The sequence below is a fragment of the Numida meleagris genome, chromosome 4, assembly GCF_002078875.1.
Source record: "Numida meleagris isolate 19003 breed g44 Domestic line chromosome 4, NumMel1.0, whole genome shotgun sequence".
NCBI lineage: Eukaryota > Metazoa > Chordata > Aves > Galliformes > Numididae > Numida > Numida meleagris.
The window spans coordinates 25135155-25159774 of record NC_034412.1 but is presented as its reverse complement, the minus strand read 5'-3'; the positions used below and the strand labels follow the sequence as shown (position 1 = coordinate 25159774).

At 39.6% G+C, this 24620-nt stretch overlaps 1 long non-coding RNA gene across 3 annotated transcripts; it reads left to right on the top strand.

Moving 5' to 3' along the window:
- Positions 1404 to 24223, top strand: LOC110398329. 3 transcript variants are annotated; one of them, XR_002438322.1, is made up of 7 exons: positions 1404 to 1482; positions 1628 to 1709; positions 16059 to 16188; positions 20684 to 20757; positions 20838 to 21028; positions 21232 to 21334; positions 22470 to 24223. It is a non-coding gene; the product is annotated as an uncharacterized LOC110398329 (long non-coding RNA). The 3 variants fall into 3 exon arrangements; XR_002438323.1 differs by lacking the exon at positions 20684 to 20757; XR_002438324.1 differs by lacking the exons at positions 20684 to 20757; positions 20838 to 21028.

Here is a 24620-nt window from a genome sequence, read left to right as displayed (position 1 = left end):
TTCTTACAGGATTGTAATTGTGCAGAAATCATCACCAAGGCTTCAGGTTCCACCACCTTAACTTCCTGCTCCCCACAGCACAGTCTGTGCCTGGCAAGGAGAATGGCATCTGGCTTTTCAGTTATTTATACTACTGTGTGTTGAAGAGTTGCACAGACACACCGAACAGAGCTAAGCAGGCAAACTGAGGGGACCTGAAAGATGCTATAAGCCCTGACTTGTAGAATTGGTGTCAGTACGCAGCACCCCCCTGAGGTGGGTCATACCCTGCGCCTGCATGGCACCACTGCACTGGCCCCACACAGCACGCACCTGCCTGCCCGAGAACCTTAAAAGCATTTATGGATATTTATAAGTACCCCTACTGCCTCTAAGAGCAGTTAGCTTGCAGCCATGGTGCAGCTGCACTGCAGGGATGGAGCAAACAGGGTGGGAGCAATTGGAACAGCTGAATGCAATTGGGGGAAAAAAAATGAACAACCAGTATGTCTTATTTCATCCCTGCTGCAGCCTTCAGGCTTTCACCCTCTCCCAGGTGGACTTCTAGTAAATATTGTGCTTGTATCGAGCATGGTATAGAAGACAGAGCCTTGTGTGGCCAGGCCCAGGCAGACCAGTGCCCAACTACCCCAAGTGCTGCCCGGCAGCTAAGTGCTGCTGTATAGTGAATGCTTTGGGCAGCACAGATCCACTCTGCAGTAATGGATGGGAAGTGTCTGTTGTGACTGAAACTATCAAAATAACTTACTTTACTTCTTCCAAGATAGAACGATCTGGAAATGCATGTTTCGGAGTGGTTTTGATTTCCCTACAGCCTGGGATGAGCACCGTTGCACTCCTTTTGCTGCCCTCGGTGGTGGCTGAGGGTCACATTTCCAGCTGACAAGAGAGGCTTGATGCAGAGGGAGAACTGGAAGCCAAACATTTAGTACCATACTGAAAGTACATTAGGTATGTGTCTAAAATAACAATTCCTATGTCTAATAGAACTGTGATGTGATATCACTCAGATCTTGTATTAATGTGGCCTGGCCAGTACACTCATTATACAATGCCAAAAAAAAAATCTGGTTGAAACTGCTCGTTTAAGAGAAGTCTGGAAGTCACCCAAGCCTACATATGACTGAGGCAGCATCCCGCAACCTGGAGCTGACTTCAGGAGGGAGAGAAGGCCCAATGGAGAAGAAGAGGGCACGAGGCTGGAGATCAGCATGAGCGGTGAACTCCTCTGCTTAGTTGCCTCGCTCCTATGGGAATGTTACAGATCCCACACTCATGCAAGGAAGTTTTCTGCCTTGGTGGAGAGGTAACTTAGAGTAGAAACATGCTTTATAGGGTCATTTACATTCAGCGGTAGCTGGAGGACTCACATACATAAATGAGCCACAGGAACTTGAGGAGGATGCCCCTATTCTGGTGATGGGAACAGCTGATGTGAGTTCCTGGGCAGCATCTCAGCTGTGAGAATTGAGGCATTACCAGGTGGGAACTGAGGGACTAACAGGAGAAGAGCTTTCCAGCTATGTATTCAGGTGTACCTGAGTTTTGCTCTTCATGATGGAAGTTTTGTGGTGTGGATCCTGTTCCTCTTGGGCTATCTTCATCTAGGCTTTTCTTGTGGTCTCAGGACATTGGTGTGCTGCCTGATGTGAGTGCTGTGGAAGGCTGCGAACAGAAGGAAATGCATGGACAATGCCCAGGGAATGCAGGTGAAGCCAGTGTTTCATGCTGGGGATGAGAAATGGAGATCAACAGAAGGGGCTATTGAGGAGCGAGGACAGTGACACCAGTGAAAAGGACTGAGTAGAGGCTGCAAATCTGTACTGTTCGGTCCCATCCAACTTCCTTTGCCACTATGCCTGTGTATTTGTTCCTGTAACTAACAGCAGCCTTGTTTTTCCGTATTGGTTTCCCAGATGGGAAATACTTGTTTGTATGTTATTTCAGAGAGGCAAGGAGTCTAGAATTCCTGTGTTGTTCCCCCTGCATATAAACCATGGAGTCAATGTATTTCTAGTGTTATTTCTGTGCTTTGAAAAGGAAGCAGATAAGTGGGAGGGAGACACGCATGGGGAAAAGGTAGGAAGTGCTGGGCAGGAAACATGATGGAGTAAATCTCATAGTCTTGCCCAGGACGTGCTTGCCTCTAACAGGAAAAGCAAAAAGGACGCTTTAATTAAATGAAAGTATAGGAATAGGAAGTAACTAAAAACAATGAAGAAAGCATTAAGGCAAAAAATGTTTGATATGATTAAAATGCTGGATGACAGAAAATGGATTAAACACGGTTAAGCAAAGACTGGCTGGAGTTGTCCACACAAGAAAAAGCCACAGGGAAGAAACAATGTGTCTGTGCTTGCTGGAGAAGCTGTACATGTTGGCCCTGAATGTTAATGCCTGCTCTCCAAAAATGGCATTACTGCAAGGGTACTTCTGCTAATCGTATAACCATGCATCGTCTGTGGTTTGATAGACATGGCATGGCAACTATGAGGATATCAGGCAATCATGATTTGATTGTGGTCTTTAAATGCTCTCTCAAGTGTGATTGTTTGAGTGTGTAACAGCAACCACAGATTATCTGCAATGAAGTCACCTGGAAAAAGCTGTTGAAACTGCTAAAAGCAAGCATTAAAATTCAAGCTAGTACTTGGAATCACTAAATTAGAGTACAGCATCCTGGAAGGTGCACTGCAACTTGAAAGTAGGATTCTCACTTGCTGAAGTGTTATTGAATAGAAAGCTTTAAAACCAGAAGGTTAGAAAATCTTCAGAGACCAGGGAAGCTGTGTGTGTTGGTGTCAAGTAAACACAAAGAGACAAGTGTTCTCTTTTGAGGTTGATTTTTACTCCGATGTGTAATTTAAAAGGTGGGGGCATCCTATTGCGAGAAGGGAATTGTCAGGATCTCTTCTAGAGATGTGCTCTGGATCTCTGTTCCACAGCACACCTGGCTAAGGGAGAGTGTTAAAAGATGTTAAGAGAAGTATGCTGTTTTTTTCCTCCTTGCTATCAATGGTTTTTGCTTTATTTCTTTGGCTGTACTTTGCCACTCTTTGCGTAGTGTAATTGCTCATAAAGATGAGCAATTAGCTGAATTCCATTGACAATAAGGAACAGAGGTAACTACCACTGCTACTGCAGCAGTCCCCTGGACTGAACAACAGTTTGTTTCTTCCTTCAGGGGCAGAATATCCAGGTGAATCTGAATACTGGTTACCATTTAATCTTTTGTACAACAGAGCTTTGTATCTGGATAAATGCACACTGAATCAATACATCTGAGTCAGAGTACCTGAACCATTAACAATGAGCCAGTTTCTAAGCCTGTCAGTGTTCCAGCTGCTTGGCCCTGTCCTCTTGGATGCATTACCTTCTCTAGCCCAGGCAGTTTCTGGACATTGTTCTAGGATGATATGCAATTCTTTGTTGCCAGCAAGCGATGCACACCTAGCCCAGACACTGCTGCCTTCATTTGAACAAGCAATAGGAAGACTGAGAATGAGTTCAGTTACACAGTCAGCCACACACTGATCTTTAGATGTTAACCCAAGTCAGTCTTAATGGGACAGGAAGATTTCTCCATGCAGTTCCTACATCAGGTGTTGCCACATAAAGATGTTTTGGTACAGGAGCAACAGCAGACATGATACCTTGCTGCAGGTGGGAAGCAAGATTCAGTATATGTTATTGTCCTGTTCTGATGTTAAAATTTCAATTTAGGTGATGCTTTTCAGTTAGATTGGTGAAATGAATTATCTGCAAATCTCTGCCAGTGACCTCAAGTCAGGCAAATTCAAATGTTTCAGCTTTCTCACCCTACAACCTGCACATAGTTACAAGCTGGTCGGTGGTCCTGTTACTAGGTGTAAAATAAGAAATGTGGTTATGGCTGTACATCACCTTCTTAGTACTTGGGTTACGTAAGTTAAAACAGCAGGAAACTAAGCGAATACAACTAACAGTTCCCAATACAGCACAGGTGGATAAGTGATGTCATTACCCAAGGGCCCAAGGCTATGTTTCTGGAACCTTCCCCATGGTTTTACTTGTTACTGTGTTAAAATCAAAGGTGTAAGTAAAACGTAAGTAAATTATTAAAGATATTCTGAACCTGGGGGACTTGGAGGCAAGGAATGTACAAGTTTGGAGGAGAGCCCAGGGCACCTCATCTACCTGTTTCAAATTTGTCTGTTCAGTTTGAGAGGGAATGGCCTCAAGTTGTGTCAGGGGAGATTTAGACTGGATGTTAGGAAAAAACTTCTCCTCCAAAAGGGTGGTCAGGTGCTGGAACAACCTGCCCGGGGAGGTGGTGGAATCACTGACCCTGGAGGTGCTCAAGGAATGTGGAGATGTGGTACAAAGGGGCATGGATTAGCAGGGAATTATTGATGGTGGGGGAACAGATGGACTGGATGATATGTGAGAGGTCTTTTCAACCCTAATGATTCTATGATTCTAAATTACAAGGGTGTGTTCCTCCGTTCCAGTTAACCTGTAGACCCATGGCTACCAATAACGCCAAAAATATGAAAATAGATGTTTTTCCAAGAGATATTCCAGGATAATACTGGCATCAGGAGCAAACTTCAAACAGCTGTGTTCCAGAAGATGTTGCACTTATTTCAATAGAGCACAAAACAGTAACAACACTGCTCAGAATGTTTTGTTATGATTCCCTAGGAGGGGAAAACAAACATAAATGGAACTTCTAAAACAAACACCAAAACTTGGAGTGCAGGCACCTACAAAAGCACAGCTCCTGTTCATGCAGAAGTGCAGGCAAATGGGTGCTTCTGTTAGCTGGAGCAGTGTGTGAGTTTGTGATGTTAGGAGTTGTTAGATGCCTTATCTTGGTTCTTGGTTGTAGTCTATAAAGTAACAGTGGTACTTTATTCCATGAAGTGCCACATAAACTTCAAGACATACCTGCCTGTAAACATTTCCATCTAAGGTAATCAGTAGTTTTCATCTGGATGACCTAACAGGAAGAACACAAGGACCTTGTAATCTGGAGTACCCAGGTGCATCCAGGTGTCTCATTCATTTGCTTGATGATTCCTACAAGAAGCTCCTGCCAGCACGCACACATTACAGCAAATGCAGCAAAAATAAAAGAGGAATAATTGTGTCCAATTTTCTGACAGCGAAGAGCTGCTCATGTATTTCAATGCAGTGTAACCAAATAATTGAATTCCTCATTCAGTTTGATGGTTAAATGGTCCAGAGCAAGTCTTTTGTCCAAGCATGTCTCTTCCCCTCAATTCTCTGTTAGGGAGGCTCAGATGTGAGGGGCTGTCTGGGAGGTAGCGCAGCAGGTCTGTGCTTGAGCTTGGCTGTTGTCAGCTGACAAAGAGCAAAAGTTCTTGCTTTGTAGCTCATGCTCTATTTACTCCGAATCAGTCAAACAAAACAAGATTAAAAGGGGAGTAAAATGGTAAGTTTTATGGAAAGCTGTTTTGAGTAACGCTGTTCAAGCTGCAATAGTAGAAATAGTAAAGAATCTGCATTGTGGGGAAAGAAAGTGGGGATGCTCTTTCTATAGTTTAGCCATGCTTTGGATTTTCTACCCTAGAGAACAGCATCTACATCATTAAAATTCTTTGAAGAGGGGAAGAAAAAGGTGGAATAGGAGTTGCTGGAGCCTCATTAGTGAAGAATATTTCCTTCAACTGCAAATACCTAACTTTACCACAAAGCTGTCTTTCTAATTGCTGTAGAGAGTGAAAAGCTGCTGAGGATCCTCAGACTGATAGATGGTAATGATGAGCCTGTGCTCACTGCAAGGCACATTCCCTAGTTTTTCTGCCTTGCTGTTTCTCACTACACAGTGTCTGGAGCTGGAGAGACTCTTGAATCCTATTTAAATCAGCAGGGAACTGGGCTCTTTAAATTTACCTGAGGATTATACCTCATTGCTCTCCAGGTCAGGTCATTTGCAATCCTGGAATTTGCAGGTATGTATTGCAGTGCTGATCAGCACTGACAAGTGAGCAGCTGCATCTGAGAGCTTTTTCAGGCCCATATGGCACGGCACTATGAGTGCTACAAAGATAGACTCTACTCATGCTTGCTGATGATGGAGTTTCCTATCAATTCCCTGCTTCACCTTTTTTGGAGCATCTTCTATCTCAGACCTTCGTTGTGCAGAGTTATTTTGGTAGAGATGACATACTGCAAATAATTTACACTCTGGCTCTCAGCCAGGGAATTTTGCCTGTATATGCTTCTCTGTTCATAGCTAGATTTTGACTGAGAGCGGAGAGATATCTACAGGTGATATCTCCCAGGGCGGGGCCTTGCTCTGCGTCACTGCTAATTCTTCACAGCTTTGTCACAACTTAAACTGTGCAGAATGACAGTGACTTCAGCAAAGAACCCCAGTTGCTTTTGTTCTGGTTCTGCTACACCTGTTTGTTTGGTTGTTTTTGTTTTGCTTTGTTCCTTTTCATTGTATCTTTTCCGGAGTTTTTTATTGTCAGCGGTTCATCTTTTTTTTTTCCCCAACAGCAACTAAAGCTGGGGGTATCTGGACAGTTAATACTAACGCTAATGTTTTTGTTGGACTTAAGAATATTTTTTAATGAGCAAGGAAGATTTCAGCCCCTCACTCATTTTTCAAGCTATTTGTAGGAAAGTAGAGGTGTAATACATTATAACTGAGCCATATCTGGTATTTTGTCTTTACAAAGGCTTTCATTTGCACTTGTCTTTGTTGAGCAAGGCGCAAACATTTCCTGGAGTGGACTGATGATCTCAAAACATCTGCTCCAAGCCAAGAAGCCTTTGTCTGTAGTAGCCTTCCAGGACACAACATCTCTGCAGTTGGCTGCTGAGCAGACTGCAGTCATTTTCAATGCATTTTTCAGTTACGAAGATAGCCACCGTAAATGAATCATGAAGATAAAATCAATGCCATAAGTTACACAAAGGAAGCCTTTGGGCAAAACTTGCCTTCTGTTGAGCTGTAGTAGAATCTAAGTTTCTGCTGCAAACAGTGAAGGGGTGTGGGGCCCTGTGGTGCTTGCCTTTCCTTTGCCTTTGTGTGCCTTCTTCCTGCCCCTCTGCAGCAGGGCAAGAACTTCATGTGCTCCTCGGGGCTTTGCAGAACCCTGATGGAGATGTGGGAGGAGGAATGGAGGTTCAGGACCTGGAGGTGCTCCTGTTATTATGGTGCTGCCCCTCATCTCTTTCTTCAAGGGGCCTGATGTTATGTCTCTGAGTCCCATGAAGCGTGGCTGTTGTAGGTTTCGGTGATGCTCCCCAACGTATCCTGTGAGATCATGCCTTGCCATCACATATGATGGTACGTGGCAGAGGCAAGGGAATATGTTCTACCTCATCTTTGTCATTTTTAAGGAAATATGTCTAGCCTTCTAAATAGAAAAGTCTGAATTCTCTACTAAGAATTCATGTTCAGCATGATAGTATGATACTTTATGAGTGTTCAAAACTTAATGGAATTTAATCTTCTTCCTCATTTTGGTGGGGGAGGGATATTTTTTGCTCGTTGTGATAAAATGTAACAGTACAAAAGCAATCAAATTCTGAATACCAGGATAAGTAAACAGTTATCCTTATTCACAGTCCTAGGATGATTGTGTAAAATTCAATAGCAGATTCATTATGAAATGTTATAATAGTTAAGAAATCCTTTAAAGAAGATATGCTTCTTTCTGTGGAAGAAAAGAAACCCTCTTCATCAGAAAAATAATGAAATTTGATATGAGTCTTTGAAAATCACTCTGTATCCTTTTACTGTATATAAAACTCACAGAGCAGCAATTTCCAAACCTCTGATGAATGATACTTTTTGACCTCCTGAAATGCTTCTCTTTTGAATAAACGCTTGAAACTATAGGTCATTTGTGAGAATTAGGGTACACTGGCCTAGTACCCTTATCAGTATTTAAATGATCTCTGCAAAATGGTTTGCCGTGCATCTGACCTGTGTGGGAGTAAGTAAAAGGCTCAGTGCACTGATAGTGAGACTATATTACATTTCATAGGTAGGCCAGACACATTTGCTTTCCCTAACAGCATCTCACACTGATATTCTAGAGAGAGATTCTAGATATTCTAAACCTGTATTTCCTATAACCTGTCAGAATGCCTAAATCTCTTACACAGAAATAAGTAAATGAGAACACTCATCTTCAATGCAATTTTTTTTAAACTTAGATCTTCTGGGCTGTGGATCCTAAATGGGTAGACATGATTAACTGCAGTTCCAAGCCCTTGAAAGAGAGACATGTTTTGGGGTATGATCATATCCTCATCATTTCCTCATCTGTAGGTGATAATTGGTTCATCATAATACCTATAGAGAATCCCTGGGTGAGATACTAGCTTATCTTCAGATATCATGTATCTAATACTGATTTCAACTCCCATTTCATTAATTGTGAGGCTGTGTGTTAGATATAAGTGACATTAGATACTAGTGACTCACAGTCTGACTGTGCAGAGACTGAACTTTCTCCATCCTGACAAATTGTTTTCTGTAATATCATTGGTGAGGAGGGTTTGCTTAGCTCTGTGGTCACAGGAAGCTTAAAGCTGTGTTTATTATCTAAACATTTTTTATTTTTTCTGTAGCAACATAAAAATAATTTGTCATATGCCAAGTTTGGCTGATTTCTCTATTATCGGAACATCCAGATTGTAGTTATGATAAAAACAGTTTTGGAAACTTAACTGAATTTTCTTAAATGTGGGTATGGTTGTCTAGCCTTCCAGTCATTATCTCTTACAGAAAGAAAGCAGAGTGCACGGTAAGTCTGAGTGAGGCAAAAATATGAAACATAAGAGCAGCCAACCAGAGGATAATTACTTCTCATATCTCAGCCCTGCCATTCTGAACTCTTCACAGAGCAGCTGTAATGTTTATGAGCACATGTGAATAGATGCTACATATTTGCTGAGAGGCATGGTGGGTTCCGGGCTTGACGTATCCGTCATAGTCAATACATAGCACAGTGTCCTCCATCCTGACCCCTTACCATAGCAACTTCCTGGCTGCAACTTTCAACCACATATCAAGTGCTTCCTTTCTCAACTGTTTGAGGGCTGTTCTGGGTCCTGAAAGCCATGTGACTATTTGAGTCCCTCATGCTTAAGGGTTACAGTGGTCACAAGAATGGAAGCCCTTGCTGTTCTCCTACTTCCTGGAAATGACCTTTATATTAGCTGATGAAGATAAAAATAATGACTTCTTCAATAAGCCTTGCAGAGCAATGCAGTTTCTAGGCGTGCAGGAAGATAAACATGTATTTCTGTTTATACTTCATATTTTTGCAAGAAATCTCTATTCCTATTTATCAGTTTATCTGCAGAGACTGTGGTATAGATTAGGTATTTAGCCAAAATTCCTATCCTATGGAGCGCTTTATCTGAGGAATATCTTGAGCTTAGCTATCTTGTATCTGAGGAGGACCTTGAGTTAGCTATCTGGACTCCTAAACTATTCTTTTTCTTGCATCTTTTTGTCAATTGTGTGGCCAAGATGTTCATAATTTGATTACTTTTGACATCAGCTCTTCCTCATGAATAAATGACTGAACAAAATTATTTTAGGAAATGCTATGTTGTTTTGTTTTTTTGGGCATAAGTAGACACAGCCATGTTCTTTCGAGAAGGCAAATTGGGCTTGCTCATGCTTTGATAATTAACTGTTCATAAACAAGTAGTTACCTTAATATAGGGAAAACATTCTCCTTCAGTTGATAGTTTGGCTCTGAAATATTATGCCCTTTTTTTGTTTGTGCCAATTCTTTGTAGTTGTCTAGCAGTTTTATTTAAACACAGAATTAACACCATCCTTCTGAAATGCAAAAGAATGATGAGTGGGAGACATTGACTGTCGTTATCAGCAGCCAGCAATGAAGGTAAGCATATGTTCTGTGATAAGAGTGCAGTTGCACTGCTTGGTTGCTCAAGTAAATTTTGAGGGATTGCCACAGAATATTTAAACAAGACTAGAAACTATCATGGTAGATTGAATCCAGCATCCTGTATCCTGTCTGCAATAGCAGCTAGTACTTGATGTGCCAGAGAAATGTATAATTTAATAAGATTGGAGGATAATGTACCTTCTGAATTACTTGCTTGATTTATATTAGCGGTAAGACTTACTGAAGAATGGAGAAAAAAGGTTGAAAGATACTAGGGAGAAAATTTAAGATTAAATTAGCTGACTCATGTAGCTTGTTCTTTTCTAAAAAAGGATAATCAGAAACTGTTTAGAAATTGCATTTTTCTCATGTCCTGTTTTTCTTGCAATATTCAGAGCAGTGCTCTGTGTTGCTGTAATATCTAACACCTGTAACAAATTGAATCCTTAAGATTTATTACTGCTTTTTGAGTTTTAAGGTGTGGAGTTGTTCCATTTCTTGAAAAGTTATTTCAGTGGTATCATATCACACAGCTGTGTGATCATAGGAGGCATGAAATTAAATTGAATGCTTTTGTTGACTTCTCCAACAGAGATTTTAGAGCTTTGCACGGAGCAGATAACATAATGCTGCCTTCTGAAACATTTGAAATTCCAATTTTATATTCATTGCTAGAGACGTACAGTGAGTGATCCGTCAAATGGAACTGTCAGATGTTTGGAATAGTCCGCATTCTTTGTCCAACACTCAACCAGAGTTAGGCAAATAAGGTACATTTGTTATATGCTTTTGCTTCATTTCTGTGTTAGGCAAGGTAGTAACAAAAAATGAGAATAGTGTGACAGGATGTGTGCAGTCCATAAATTGAATTTTGTGCTAAGTAAGGCACTTCATTGTTTTTGAGACTAATTTCTTCAAGGCTGAGTGTGACAACATATTTTTAGCAGATATTAAATGGAAGTTGATTTCTGTGGAGTTAGACTGCAGTGTTCTATAATTGGGATCTCGTATTTCAGAAGAGAAGCTATTGAAATAGGGCAGTTGGAAGGGTTTGTGAAAACAGATGTTTGTTAGTTGTAAAATGGCTCTGGTATGTATGATGGAACCTTCTGCTGCAACACATCTGCAACACAATAAGAATGCAACACATTCTTATATATTATATATACTGACTCATTTTCTGTCAGTATTTTCATACATTAAAAAATGCAGGTAAGTCAGTTGTTGACAGCGCTAATAGATACAAAAATGGTGAAGCTGACCGCTAGGAAGTTGTTAGCAAAATCCACCTAAGATGACATTTGGAGCGTAATTACTTGTGTACTTATTACTTTCTTACTGCAGAAACATATCTGCCCCAAAGGAAGGAGAAATAGAGAGTTGAATTCTTTTTCTTCAGATCTACTCCTTCATCTGTTCTATCTCTGCTTATGTTGCCACAGTGCTAAGTTATTTGTCTGAGAAGCTGTCTGTTAACTGTTATGAAGATGGATGCAATGCAGCAGGTTCTGATGATCTTGTCCTTTCATGTAATGAGATCAGTAGTCCTTTCAGAATAAATATTGACAAACAGCAGCCATAGTTATGTCTTTAATGAACCATACAGTCAAATTTATGAATTCCCAAACAGAAGAATGATTAAGGCATCAGGCAGAGTCACATGCAGAAAACATAGAATATAATTAGCACAGATGCTATACTGAAATGTAGCCCTCTGTTCTCAGCCTGAAGAAAATGCTAAGATATTTGGGGATGTGCATGTATTCTTATGTGTCACAACTCTATATTTAACTTGTTCAGACTTTGCAGCTTTCTTAGGAATACGTGCACCAAAACAATAAGCTCCTAAGTTTCAAATAATTCTAGCAGTCAGATGTTATAAATATTGTTATTAATATATGTATATATTGTAGGCACTGAAGACATTGAAGTCACTGTAACTATTATCCCAAACCAGACTGGAACACCTTCCTGTACAGATCTCATCTGTTTAGCCCATGCAAATGAGTGGCAAGCTTAACAGAGGTGGGAACATCTGAGAATAGAACAAGGAACTACACTTACCAGGGGAAGGTTATTCAGTGTATCTGCTAGACTAGTTCTTAGATTATGCATATGGATCTAGTATAATGTATGCACCATGAAGAAAGAGGGGAGGTTGCAAATTTCATGGAATCATAGAATGGCCTGGGTTGAAAAGGACCATAATGATCATCTAGCTTCAACCCCCCTGCTGTGTGCAAGGTTGCAAACCACTAGACCAGGCTGCCCAGACCCACATCCAGCATTGTCTTGAATGCCTCCAGGGATGGTGCATCCACAGTCTCTTTGGGCGACCTGTTCCAGCGCGTCACCACCCTCTGAGTGAAAAAATTCCTCCTGATATCTAACCTAAACCTCCCCTGTCTTAGTTTAAAACCATTCCCCCTTGTCCTATTTCTATCCACCCATGTAAACAGCCATACCCCCTCCTGTTTATATGCTCCCTTCAAGTATTGGAAGGCCACAATAAGGTCTCTCTGGAGCCTTCTCCAAGCTAAACAAGCCCAGTTCCCTCCTTCATAGGAGAGGTGCTCCAGCCCTTCATTAAGTAAAGGTAGCAAAACCTTGCATTAAAATACACAAAAGGGCAAGACTTGAGATATCTTTATATTGAATGAATAGGTTAGTGATGGTTTACACTATATAGTCTCAGTTTGGCTGGACATGATGAAATGTAAGCTAGAAGTAATAGACAAATTGCTTTAGTTAATCATAACTGTTAGTGGTGCTTGTGGAGTCTAGGAAACTTTTCAAAATCTCCCTAACACTGAGCTTATTTTGTAAAAGACAGTGGAAAAACAGCAACCAAAGAGTTATATAGCTATCAACACAACTGGATCCTGGAAGAATACCAAAATAAACAAGTGATTTTAGGCCCCTAGAAAATCATCAAGAGATGGGTAGCAACTATCATGAATGTAATAGTAACAAGGCATGTTGAGTTAATTTGATTTTCTTCCCTGGCAGTCTGAATAAGGGAGAAGCCCTAATAATAAGGGAAACAAATCATCTTACTTTTACAAATCTTGATGCTCCCTCACTATGTCTAACTACTATAGAAAATATGCAGTAGGTGAGTCTATTAGAAAATGTAGAATTGGTGAGAAACATTTAGAGCAGGAATTCAGTTTTTCAAAGTCAAAGGCTATCTCAAGCAGGATTCTTCATTGATTTTTTTGAGTCTATTTTCTTTCAAACATACATGCAGTGTTTCCATCAGTGATTTGGAGGAAGCTCTGGAAAAATCACTTGATAAGAAAGTACAGATCAGGGAGACAAGAATGGCTGAACTGCAGAACTCCAGGAGATGATCTTGGAGGTCTTTTCCGAACTTGATGATTTTATGATGTAAGCTCTATAGAGAATTGCTAACTAGATAAGACTGAAGGGTGCAATGCTGTTGGAGGTAGACATGCCTGAAACAAGCTCTTGAAATAGGAGTCTCTTGTTTAGTGCGGACTTTTGCAGATCAGGAAGGCTGTAAATCAAATGTCAGAGTCAAAAGTGGTGAGGCTAGTCAGTGATCAAAAAGCATCCTACAAGGACAGAATGATACACTAAATGAAAAATCTAAGGAGACCGCTTCAGGGGGGGGAAAAAAAAAAGAAAAATGAGCTAAAGGCCAAGATGCTCAAGGATCTTATTCTCCATGATGATGTGTGCTAGAAATACTTCTAGCACTCATAAGATTTTAATTAAAAACTCAACAAGTGTTTTCTGCTGGCCTCTTGGTTTTAAGGATAATGATAGGAACTCTGGATTCTTTCCTCTGTGTTACTAAATCTTAACATCTTTATTAAGAAGGAAAGAATCCAAACAATTGATTTCATAAAAATCTGCTCTACTCTATTGATAACTACCATGTCACAGTTGACAGTTAATGAAATTTTTATTAGATAAAGAAGTACAACTGCACTGTTGTAGTGGGGGAAAAAAAATGTGGTTGAAAGCAAAAGTTACTTGGCCTTCTTTATTCTCACAGGTACCGGACATGTTTCCTGGTTTATTACCAAGTAACAAAATGGGGTAATGAAGATTTCAGGGAAGATTAATATGAAACAGGACCAAGTTTTCACCTAAATTATTTGTGAATTGAACTTAGGCTGAATAAGTAGGCTACAGTGCTTCATTACCAGAAGGCTACATTTTAAATCTGGTGGAAAAATTTGAGCAAATCAAAATGGGCTGGCAATGTGGCAGGCATGAGCACAATATAGAGCTCCAGGCCTAGAGTCCGAGTACCTTGCTTTGTGACTACCATATGCAGACAAGACAGGCTGGGAATGAAGCAAAGTGAAATGGCCTGGAAGCATTTTGTGTTACCCACCAGGCAGTGGGATAGCCTGAGAGAAGCTACAGGTCATGGTGCAGTGAGGTCAAGTTCTGGGGATTTTTCTTGGTTATTTTTTTTCTGTTCAGTTTTCTTATTATTGACAGCTGGTTAGTTGCACACGTTTGTCCCAGAGCAGTTGCAAGTTTTTGGCTTGAGGAGCCCTCTTCAGCCATGGTTTTAGTAGGGAGTGATATTGCCCAATGGAGAGCAGGTGGGGAACAGTCCACTGAGCTTTAACTTCATGCACAGAGCAGTTTGCAGGAAATCCTTCAGTTCAGCATCCAGGACTAGAGTGAGGGCCAGTTACTGTAAACGCAGGCTACTTGCCATCATGACTTCATAAGGGGCTGGGCAGTCAAAGAGAGAACAGGAGTTATATACAGAGCCTACGGCTTACTGATTGAAGCTTTATCATAGTAATTGCCTATCTGTACAACCTCATCTTTTTCAGCATGAGTAATCTGTACAGAAGCTGCTGTCTGGTGCACTAACTAAACAAACTGAAAAAAGAAATACTATAATCACCTTTCTCTACTCACTTTTCCTTTCAGTCATCTTGGATTCTATTTGTAACAATGGGAGATAAAGTACCTACAAATGCCATGCTTTAAATAATGTAGAACAATGCATCTGCACAGGCTACATCAATTATTTTTTGTCACCATGTTTATAATACTTGAACTATGAAGTCAAATAGTGAACAATCGCAATATTTCAGAAGCATATGATCTTTACTTAGCTTCCATAGTTCTCTTCTTAAAAGGTGAGAGAGCAGGAACCTGTTTATATTGAAATGATTGAAGATGACAAAGAACGGTTCTTGATCCTCGGTCACATGCTATTTGCTTTTAATACTTCCCCAAAAATATTTTGTACTGAAACTAAAGTCAGACACTGTAGTAATGTTGAGGCTGTATTTGGCTTAGTATGCTACATGTGCGCAGCTGAGCTGCTCTGTGCCCTACTCATGTCTGTACAGATGCACACACTGCACAGAAACAGTCCAGTGCTACTGCTGGAGCTCTATCAGGGCAATCTGCTTCATACTTTCAGGCAAACACAGCTGTGATAGCCTCAAGCATAACTTTATTACTAGAACATCAAGATATTTATTGTAAACTGTTTGACAAAATACTTGCTAAGGTTTAGTGAGTACATGTAATATATAGTGTACTGTAAAGTACACATTGAAGCAGTGGATAGTTGGTTACTGCTGATGATCACCCATGTAGGGGTAAACCATGAAGGGCCTCTGTGCAAATTAGCACTGATGGATGCCTGTTGCTGCCTCTGTCTAATTTGACATATATGTGAATTACAACATAACAAACTACAATTTCCAATCTATTTGTTGGCCTGGCTGTGCAAAAGGGGGTCTAAGCCCTGATCTAGACTAGGATCCTTGGTTACTCACACAAAGAGGTTATGAATACTGAATTGCCTGGATTATTTCCCATGTGCCTTGATACGCTGGAGACAGGACTATAGGAGAAGTTGGTAATTCTGTATAAGGAAGGACAGAGGCATAAAGAACTTGCAGGATAAAAATGCATATAACTCTGGTAGGATGAAGTGATCAAGCAGTTAAACAGCATGGCTCAGCTGACAGTATCACTTGTTAGTGCTTGGAAGGCATGTCTTGATGAATGATTGTGCACTGGCGTCACATTCCATGGGTATATCTAAGGACTAAGTCACAGCTGCATGGAAATTCAGAGTGACTTTATGAGAGTTCTAGTCACAAATGCACACCAGATTATAGAAAAATGATAACGTTGATCTGTTTTTAGGTGTGGAAGTTGTGATGGGTGATAGTCAAGCTTCTCCAGCTGGAAAGAAAAGACTGGCTTGTCACTACACTCCACTCTCTTTTACAATCAACAGAAGAGCACCAGAAATCCCATCCACATGTCTTCAAAGGTATCAGTGTTTCTGATAAAATATTTCCTTTTCCTACAAATTTTATCTTGCACTTACCATACCAGACTTTTCTGTGCAGTCAATGACCTTGGTGGATAGCTTTATGAATGTTAAAATAAGACTGTTCACTCATCTAGCTTTGCTGCCTTTAGAGCTGTGTATCTCATCTCCATTACAAAATTGCTCGATCTTCAGATACATGTGTTGTTTGTAGTATGTAAACTGGTACAAAATAACTCTTCCACTGAAAATTATACTTGGAAATGCATTACTAGTACCAGTTAATGAGTCAGCTAATCAAAATAAATACATCAGCTGTAGCAGAAATGCTAAATCATGGCTTGAACCAGTGAGTGAGCACTTGGTGGGAAGGCAGTGCCAACACAGGGGATCTCTGGTGGATGCAATGCACCTGAGTGACTGGAAGAGGCGGAGCCAGGATCCACCCCTTCCCAGACCTCATTTAAGGGTTGGCACTGGAGGCAAGGGGATCTTGCTGGAGATCCCTGCGTAGCTGAGGCCTTCTGAGGGTAAGCAGCCTCTTTTTGTTATTTCTGTGCCCGCAGCTGTTGCATTTGAGCAAATTCTCACTTGCTGCAGCCTAGGACCTTGCTACTCTGCTGTCATGGCTGTGTTTTCCATCACGTTACATCAGCTAATGGGAGAATGTTATTAACGGTTTCTGTCAAAAATGTAAGAATTCAACCAGTTCCATAATTCTCATAATCTCCATCTTGAGACTTCAGCATACTGTTGGTATTACAATGTCCCCAAATAAACTAAATACCTTGTTTAAGTTTAAGGGGAAAATGTTCAATGCAGTACGTTGTTTTGCTTTGTCAGTAGTTCTAAAGATATTGTTTATTTGTCTTGGCATTAAATTATTATTTTATAAATCTTTTTTGCTTAGATAACTGAATGAAGAAAAAAAATTGACATGCTCAGGCACATTTAGTACTATAAATCAGACAGAAAAATCTGTTTCCAGGAATCGTCTGCCAGAGTAATCAATAATTTCATTCACAAACAATTGGACATTCATATCCAAGTAAAAATATGGAACATGAAAATAACAACAGCAACAAAATGCAGAGTTCAATCTAATTTTAATGTAGCTATAAAAATATATATACATATGAAAATGGTGCAGAAGCTGGTGCAGAAGCTGGCCTGTAGAAATTTCTATTCTAGAAGCAGTGGGTGAGCTTTTCAAATTAAAAAGCCTGAGATATTTATTCAGATGACTGACTTTTATTTACCTTGGGTAAACCAATGGCTTATCAATTACACTGTAAAATGATGGAGATGGAGCACGTATCACCTATCCCATGTGAAGAAATGCATGTTTGATATAGTTTTTATTTTGTCAACAGTGATGTTGCCTAGCTTGCCTCAGGCTGTTTCTAGATAAAATTAAAGGTATTGATATTTTGGGATTGTTTGACCTTGAAAGTCCTGTGTGGTTTAATCTGTGTTGCTTAGAAATTTTGTATGTAGATAACGTGTGCCTAATGTATTGACTAGATATGTACAGGTAGGAATGCAAAGGATCCTTTTATTTTCCCTAAATGTCTTTTTTCACCTAAGGAAACACAGAGACGTAACAGCTGTTATGAAAACTTGTGCGTATACACCTGTACACATGTTTTGATTAATATGAACTTCTACTAAGTGTTAACAGCTGTCTCTGATAACTTGCATTGCCCAAGGGTGCTGACTGGTTGGAACATAAATTACGTGCTGTAGATCATAATGGCTTTTACTTTAGCCTTTAGCAAGCCAAGTCAAAGAGATAAATCTGAAAACATTAAAGTCAAAGAAGAGGAGATCACTGAAGTGACTCTGTAAAGTAAAAATCAAATACAAGATTTCAGTTGCTTATAGAAACTCAATAGTATTAACGGGCTTATTGAAGTGCCTACAGATCTCAGATATGTGCTGTAGCAAAACATGTGCTATAAATAAATTTCAAGAAAACATGAAGATAAAGGTCATGCTACGTATCAAATGCATTATTTGGCAGCTCCGTTGCAGTCAAAGACACAGTTTTCACACTGTTTGCTCTCACACATTTCCATTCTTAAAATGTGGAGGATCAGGGTCTTGTCAATGAACTGCAGTAGAAGGAGGAAATCATTCCTCCATTCCATCCCTTTAAAATATATGTGATGGCACAACAGTGCCTATGCATGTGCAAGGAACACAGGAAGGAGAGTGAGAACTCCGCATGCCACATGTAAAAACGTTCCTTCCACTTGCAACAGGGAGGAAGGGGTGATTCATCCTATGGTAGGCGTGTGCATTTGTTCCCTGAACACTTAGGTACTCTGCTGGACTCACCTCTAGCACATAGGTAATATTTTTTTTCACATTTGAATGCATATTGCTTACTGACTGAGAAGCAAAGTTTTATTTCTGATCAGTAAGTACTGGAGATACAAGATGCTCAATGCTGGGGGTTAGCTAGGCTGCAATTACCTTTAAATGAGTTTTGGTTGAAGCTGCAGATCTACATGAGGAAATATCTTTTAGTGATGCAAAACCAATTAGATCTCTCTGTGGTTTGGCACAGTATCTAGTGAAAAGAGGCTATTCCAGTTTGTTGCCTCCAGCTAATATTTTCTTCTATTGAAATTCTCATATTCTGGAGAGCATGGCTTAAAACAGAATGCAGCTTTTTTTTATGCATTTCTAGGAGAAATATAGCTTAAAAAATCACAGATTTTTGGATGGTGATAGAATATCTAGGACACTGAAAGTGAGATGAAAATGAAACGCTTCTGATTTCTGAAATAGAACATGAAAATGAAAAGTTGCATCCCTCTATAGCATTTCAAATGCATCTGCAACTTTTACCGAGTAGCACTTACTGAATCTATGAAATCTGTAGGTTTTTCAGGGTATGGAAACATTTCTGGTCTCTCAGCAGGTCAGGTAACCTAATGCTACAAATCACACCTCACATCAATGAAGAAGCCTTGTTGCTGAAGATGTTTCTGATACTGACTTCTGAATTACTTTGAATGAGGAAGTTGATAGTTGTAGGTAACTCCATAACTTCTGCAAATCTTTTGATTGCTGATGTTCAGAAGTTCTATCTGTGGTAATTTAAGGGTTGTTGGTTTTCTTTTTTTGTTTTCTTTTTCAGAGTTTCTAAATCAATAGAAAAACCTAACAGCATAAAATTATTTTCAGCAGTCTGTTCTTTGCTCACAGCCTTCCAAGTTAAAGATGAGAACAGCAGTGGAGTTGCAAATATTTTCACATGCAATTAAGGACTGTGTTTCTATTTCACGTGCTCTGTTCCCTGCTGCTACCTGATCACTCTATTCTGAACTATTTTCTGACCAGGAAGTGAATGTAAATTCATCTTTCATTTCGTGTAGCAGAAAGTTGACTAATTTTATGTACAGCCTTATAGGAAGCTTCAGAAGTGTAGCTTCCTAACTTCTGACTATTTTTTCCTGACTGCTTAAAATGAAATGCTGTGAGGTATGCTGCTAGCAGTTATAATGTGCAATTTAAAACAACAGTTTCATATTTATGTCAAAACCGAACCTGAAATGAATATTCTGAATTTCATGCAGTCTTCCTTCATTTTTCTGAACTACGTAGGTTTAATTCAAGACCTGGTTCACTAAATTCTTCCTCTTTCAAACTGCTCTTACAGTTGTTCAGGAACTAAGAGGGGATGAACAATATTCTTGTGATCATTTATATTACGTTAAAATGCTTTAATACGTACTACATAAAAGGCTTTATAAATTCCTCAGGCACTTTCTTCACATAAATTCAAGTACTTTCAAGGACATACTTTATATTTTTGGCAGCCCAAAGTACATGAAGTACCCTATTTCAGGCAAATAGAATTCTGGACTTGGGGCTTATTAGCAAATTCACCATTTTCTTCTGAAAATTACCTGCTATGGTACTTACTGGAAGAACTCAAAAAATACAGGAAAGGACAATGGTGTGGAAGGAAAAATTCAGTGAGGCTGAAACTGGAGTTTGGAAGAGGTCATGCAACCAATGTATCTGATTGGAATTTAGCCTGTTAAGGTGCCTGGTTGTTCATGTGTTGGATAATGATGGAAATGGACTCCCATGGGCCACCCATCTCAGCTGTGGTAGCACAGGCCATCTTAGATGGACAATGACTTCCTAACACCATCCAAGCAAGTGAACAAGTCTTTTCCTGCCTTACCAATCTTCTGTAAATGCCGCTAATACGCCAATTGAAATGCATTAACAAAAAATGTCCTGTGCTAGTTATTAATTTCCAGTATGTACTCGATGTTGATCATTATTTCTTAATAACAGAGTCGTCTTCATCAAGTAGAAATGCTCAGACACTGCTGTCTTGGAGATAAGATAGCTTGATTATTGAGAACAGATATTTGAGAACCATAGTTCTGCTCTAGTACTTTGTTTATAGCTGAAGTAGGAGGAAAAATATACTTGAAGTCTTTAGAAATCCTTTTTTTTTTTTCTCTAGTTCTCAAGGAGCACTGGATTTGGAATGATAAATGCCTAAAACTCCTTATTGCTATCAGGCTGAAGCCCAAACAAGTCTGCTTTCTTATAAGATAAGTCATACTGTGTTCTTAGAAAATAAGAGGACAGATTTGATACATCATCTTCCTTTTCAGTACTTCCAGGTTATCTACAAGAAGTATAGTGGAAAGAATGCTGAATGCAGACTGTAGTGAATGGGACAAGTCATTTACTTGTCCACACAAGTGGATACAAATAAGATACTGCACAGCATAAGCAATATCCCTCTTCAAAGAAGAGAAGGATTCAAGCTGACCCTTATCAACTACTTACTGCATAACTGATGGTAGGAGGTTTCTCGCCCTTCCTGGCTTCTTGTACTGTTGTGTATTTATAGAAGAAATTCTGGGTTGAGTTTCTGTGGTCTGTATTTTGTTACAGTGGATAATTAATTGATTATTTTCTGGACTTAATATTTGAATCAGATTTAAAACCTGGAGCATTCCTAGTAAGGACTCAACTACTGGTGTTCTTTTGTGCATTTTCCAGATAATTCAATTTCCAGCTTCTGTTATTATGGCGTTCATTAGATTCTCATCAACTGCATGAAGTAACCAGTCAGTTACAGGTTTTGGCCACGGAAACAGCAGTAGTAAGTGATATTCTTCCTACCAAAGCATTTTTTAACTCTATTGTGTGCTGTGGCATGTCTTCTGTCTGCTCTGGAATCAGTATAAGTAATCACGTCTGAACTGATGAGTGGGTACTAAATCTGTAGTTTCAGCAGTCTACCAGAAGGCACCGGAGAAAGATATCATTGCTCTAGATGCACTGCAACAAAAAAGCTAGTTTCCCTTGGCAAGATGAGAGGTATTTGCTGACCACAGTTAAAGCTCCACGAAAGGTTTTCTTTTCATGATGTGCCAGTGATCAACAGAGCTGTAGAAGTAACTTCACTTAATCCTTTATCTCAGTCACAAAAAGCAGCTCTCTTTAGGAAAAAATAAAAAGCAAATACTGTGGTTTGCTTTTTGAACTATTACCAAATATACAGATCTCCAACAAATTAAACTTCTTATAATAGCAGGTTTTATGCTTGTGGGCATATTGGAAGGTAATGAGTAGTGTAATTTAGACAGCAATGATGAATGTAGAATTTATGTCACTTACTGACACAGTTCTTATTTGACTTAAATATTGAAATGCCTTGCAAATGAGACTTTACTGGTTTGTGCCCATTTCTGATGCTTCAGGTAATCATCATTATTGCCAGCTGAATTATCTAGAACGCCTGAAAAGGCATAGCATGTACATCATGGGGAGGGAGGTTAGAAGCATTGCATAAAGCCTTTTGCTCACTATTGCAGTCCTCTTCACACATGCTATGATAATTCCTATGACAATGCTCATAACCTACTCCGGCATCTGATGATAAGATGTAGTTTGTTTTATATACTGTATCAAGAATTACTGATAATATAACCTTTTCGATGGTGTGTGCTCCTCAGCTGAATTCTGTTCTTCCCACTACCTCTTTCTGAATGTTGATAAACAATCGAGACAATCTGAAAGCAAGCAGCAGCACTGCTGTGTGCTGCTTTGTGTGCCTCTGTTACTGTCCTTTTGTCTCAAGATTCCTATGTGTGATCTACAGTTGAAGTAAATGTGCAGCACTTTTTAATGCCCTGCTAGACCTAGAATACAGGATTGGCTTACAAGAAAAGTTATAAATACTTAGTGCCAGAGATATAGAGCCCTACATAGAAAATTTTTTTTTCTTATTCTAGAAATGGCTATAAAGTCAAACTGTCTGGAAGAGCAATTTCAGATGCTACAATTCACACCAGTGCTCAGATATTCCTCTGCTGTATGCTGCTAATGCCTTCCTTGGACTCGCAACAATCCTGTGTCTAAAGACAGTGTGATTGCCAAGGTTTGATCCAAGTGTGAGAGCTGCAGGATTTGGACACAGGTCACTGACGGAAACAAGACCGTGCTTACTATTGAATTAAATAACAGATCTGGCTGAGCAGTCATTGAATTATATCAGTGGAGTTTCTTCCCTTCCACATCGTTTCACTTCTGTCTTTTTCCACCAAATATACTTCCTGTATTTTTCACTGTGTTTGAGGCACACATTATTGTTTTCATAATTATATTCTTGTCTAATGTAGTACCAGAAGAGGTACAGTCACTTGTTTGAAAAGCAGAACACAACATTCATTGGTGGCATTAATTTAGCCCTCTGAGCCACAGGATCTCAAAATGCTGCACTTACCCAATCTTCAATATTTCTGTAGGACAACGTATATTGAAAGAAATATACAAGTTTAAAGCAAAAGAGGGCAACAGCACCTATTTTTTTCCTTCGTTGTCCTTTACGGAAAAACATCTGGATATCTGGTAAAGCTGCTCACAATTTGAACTACTGTCTGAGGTCATTCAAAGTCTGTTAATGGAAACAGATTTAACATACCCTTAATTTGGATGTCAGGAGCTTAGGTCTCAAATGTGTGGCAATTAATGTGCTGTTGTCAGGAAGATCCACAAGTGAATTGGACTTGCCAGTAGTAACCCTTGGGGGAGCTATTTTACACCTGCTGCTAATCATTCATACATGTGGAACAGCCTTTAGAACAAGCCTGGTGCAGGTGGATAAAAGACTTGATTTATTGACCTGTTTTCCCAGTCTTATTGAAATGAATTTTAAAGTCTTTCAGTTATTAATTCCTGTAGATTAGCTAGTATGGAAGCTGTTTATATTTGGGCATTGAGATAGAGATGAAAGTATAAGAGCAGCTCTTTAACCTTTGAGGAGACCCTTATATTTAGTTGCCTGCATTAACTTAATGATTAATTTCTTATTCAATTTCCTGTTACAGTGGAGTCCAGGAAGGCGACTGGCAATTTAGCAGCACTGATAGATGTGGGTGACTTAGAGTATAGGACTGCAATGCTAATACCTCTTTCTACAAAGTACAAGTACTATAAGTAAACTCATTCAAAAAAATATTCAGTCTTAGATTCTTGAGGAATTGTCAGATGTGTTATGGGTGCTATAATTCAGGAACTGTTGATTTCTCAGTGTGAAGATAATCAGAAGGAGACAAAAAAGTCCTCTGGAGAGTAGCTTCAGAAGATATTAGCAACACATATAAATTATAAAGCTGGTAGACTTCAGAGTTATTTCTGTTCAGCAAAGGCATATTTTTTTAGCTGTGTGAAGGCAGTATGAGTTCATGCTGTGCATTTCCCTCAGTAGCTGGAATCCTGCTAATTTTGTATAAGTCTTTAATATGTGTGTGCAAAGCAGTTACAAGGTATCAGTATCATATCTACTAATTTTCAAGCAATGTAAGTGAAATAATTTGATTGGAGAAAAAAATAGATGCGGATAAATGAAGTTTGTTTGGATCAGTAATTGGCTGACGCTGACTGACACCGATCAGAATGGCATGAACAGAAGTCCCTGTCAGCTATGTGTAGATTGCTCTCCTGAGCTTATGTTATCAAATTCATGAAGCAAACAAACAAAACAAAAATAAAAAAGAAAGGAAAAAAAGATTTTTTTTCCACATTTTCTGCTGCAGTTATATTTATAGTGTCATTCACAGGCATGCTTTGATGGGGTACGTATACGCTATCAAAAAGGAGAGTTCATGGTCAGCGTGCTTTTTCTCTTTTTGTCTGGTGTGTGTGTGTCTTCTCATAAACCTGTGAGAAAGGAACACAGGTGGTCATACTACCTAGCTCTACATACCTCCATTCTGTTCAAATCCTCATGGCCGCAGTTATCCAAGTTGGAATGCTGGCTGGCATGCCATTCAGTGCTCCTCCTATCCCAAGGGCCCATGCTGTCCTCCCACAGACAAGCCTGGTCCACTGCTCTTGGCTTCTGGTCTTGCTGCTGATGACAGGCACATTGATGTTACTGCCAC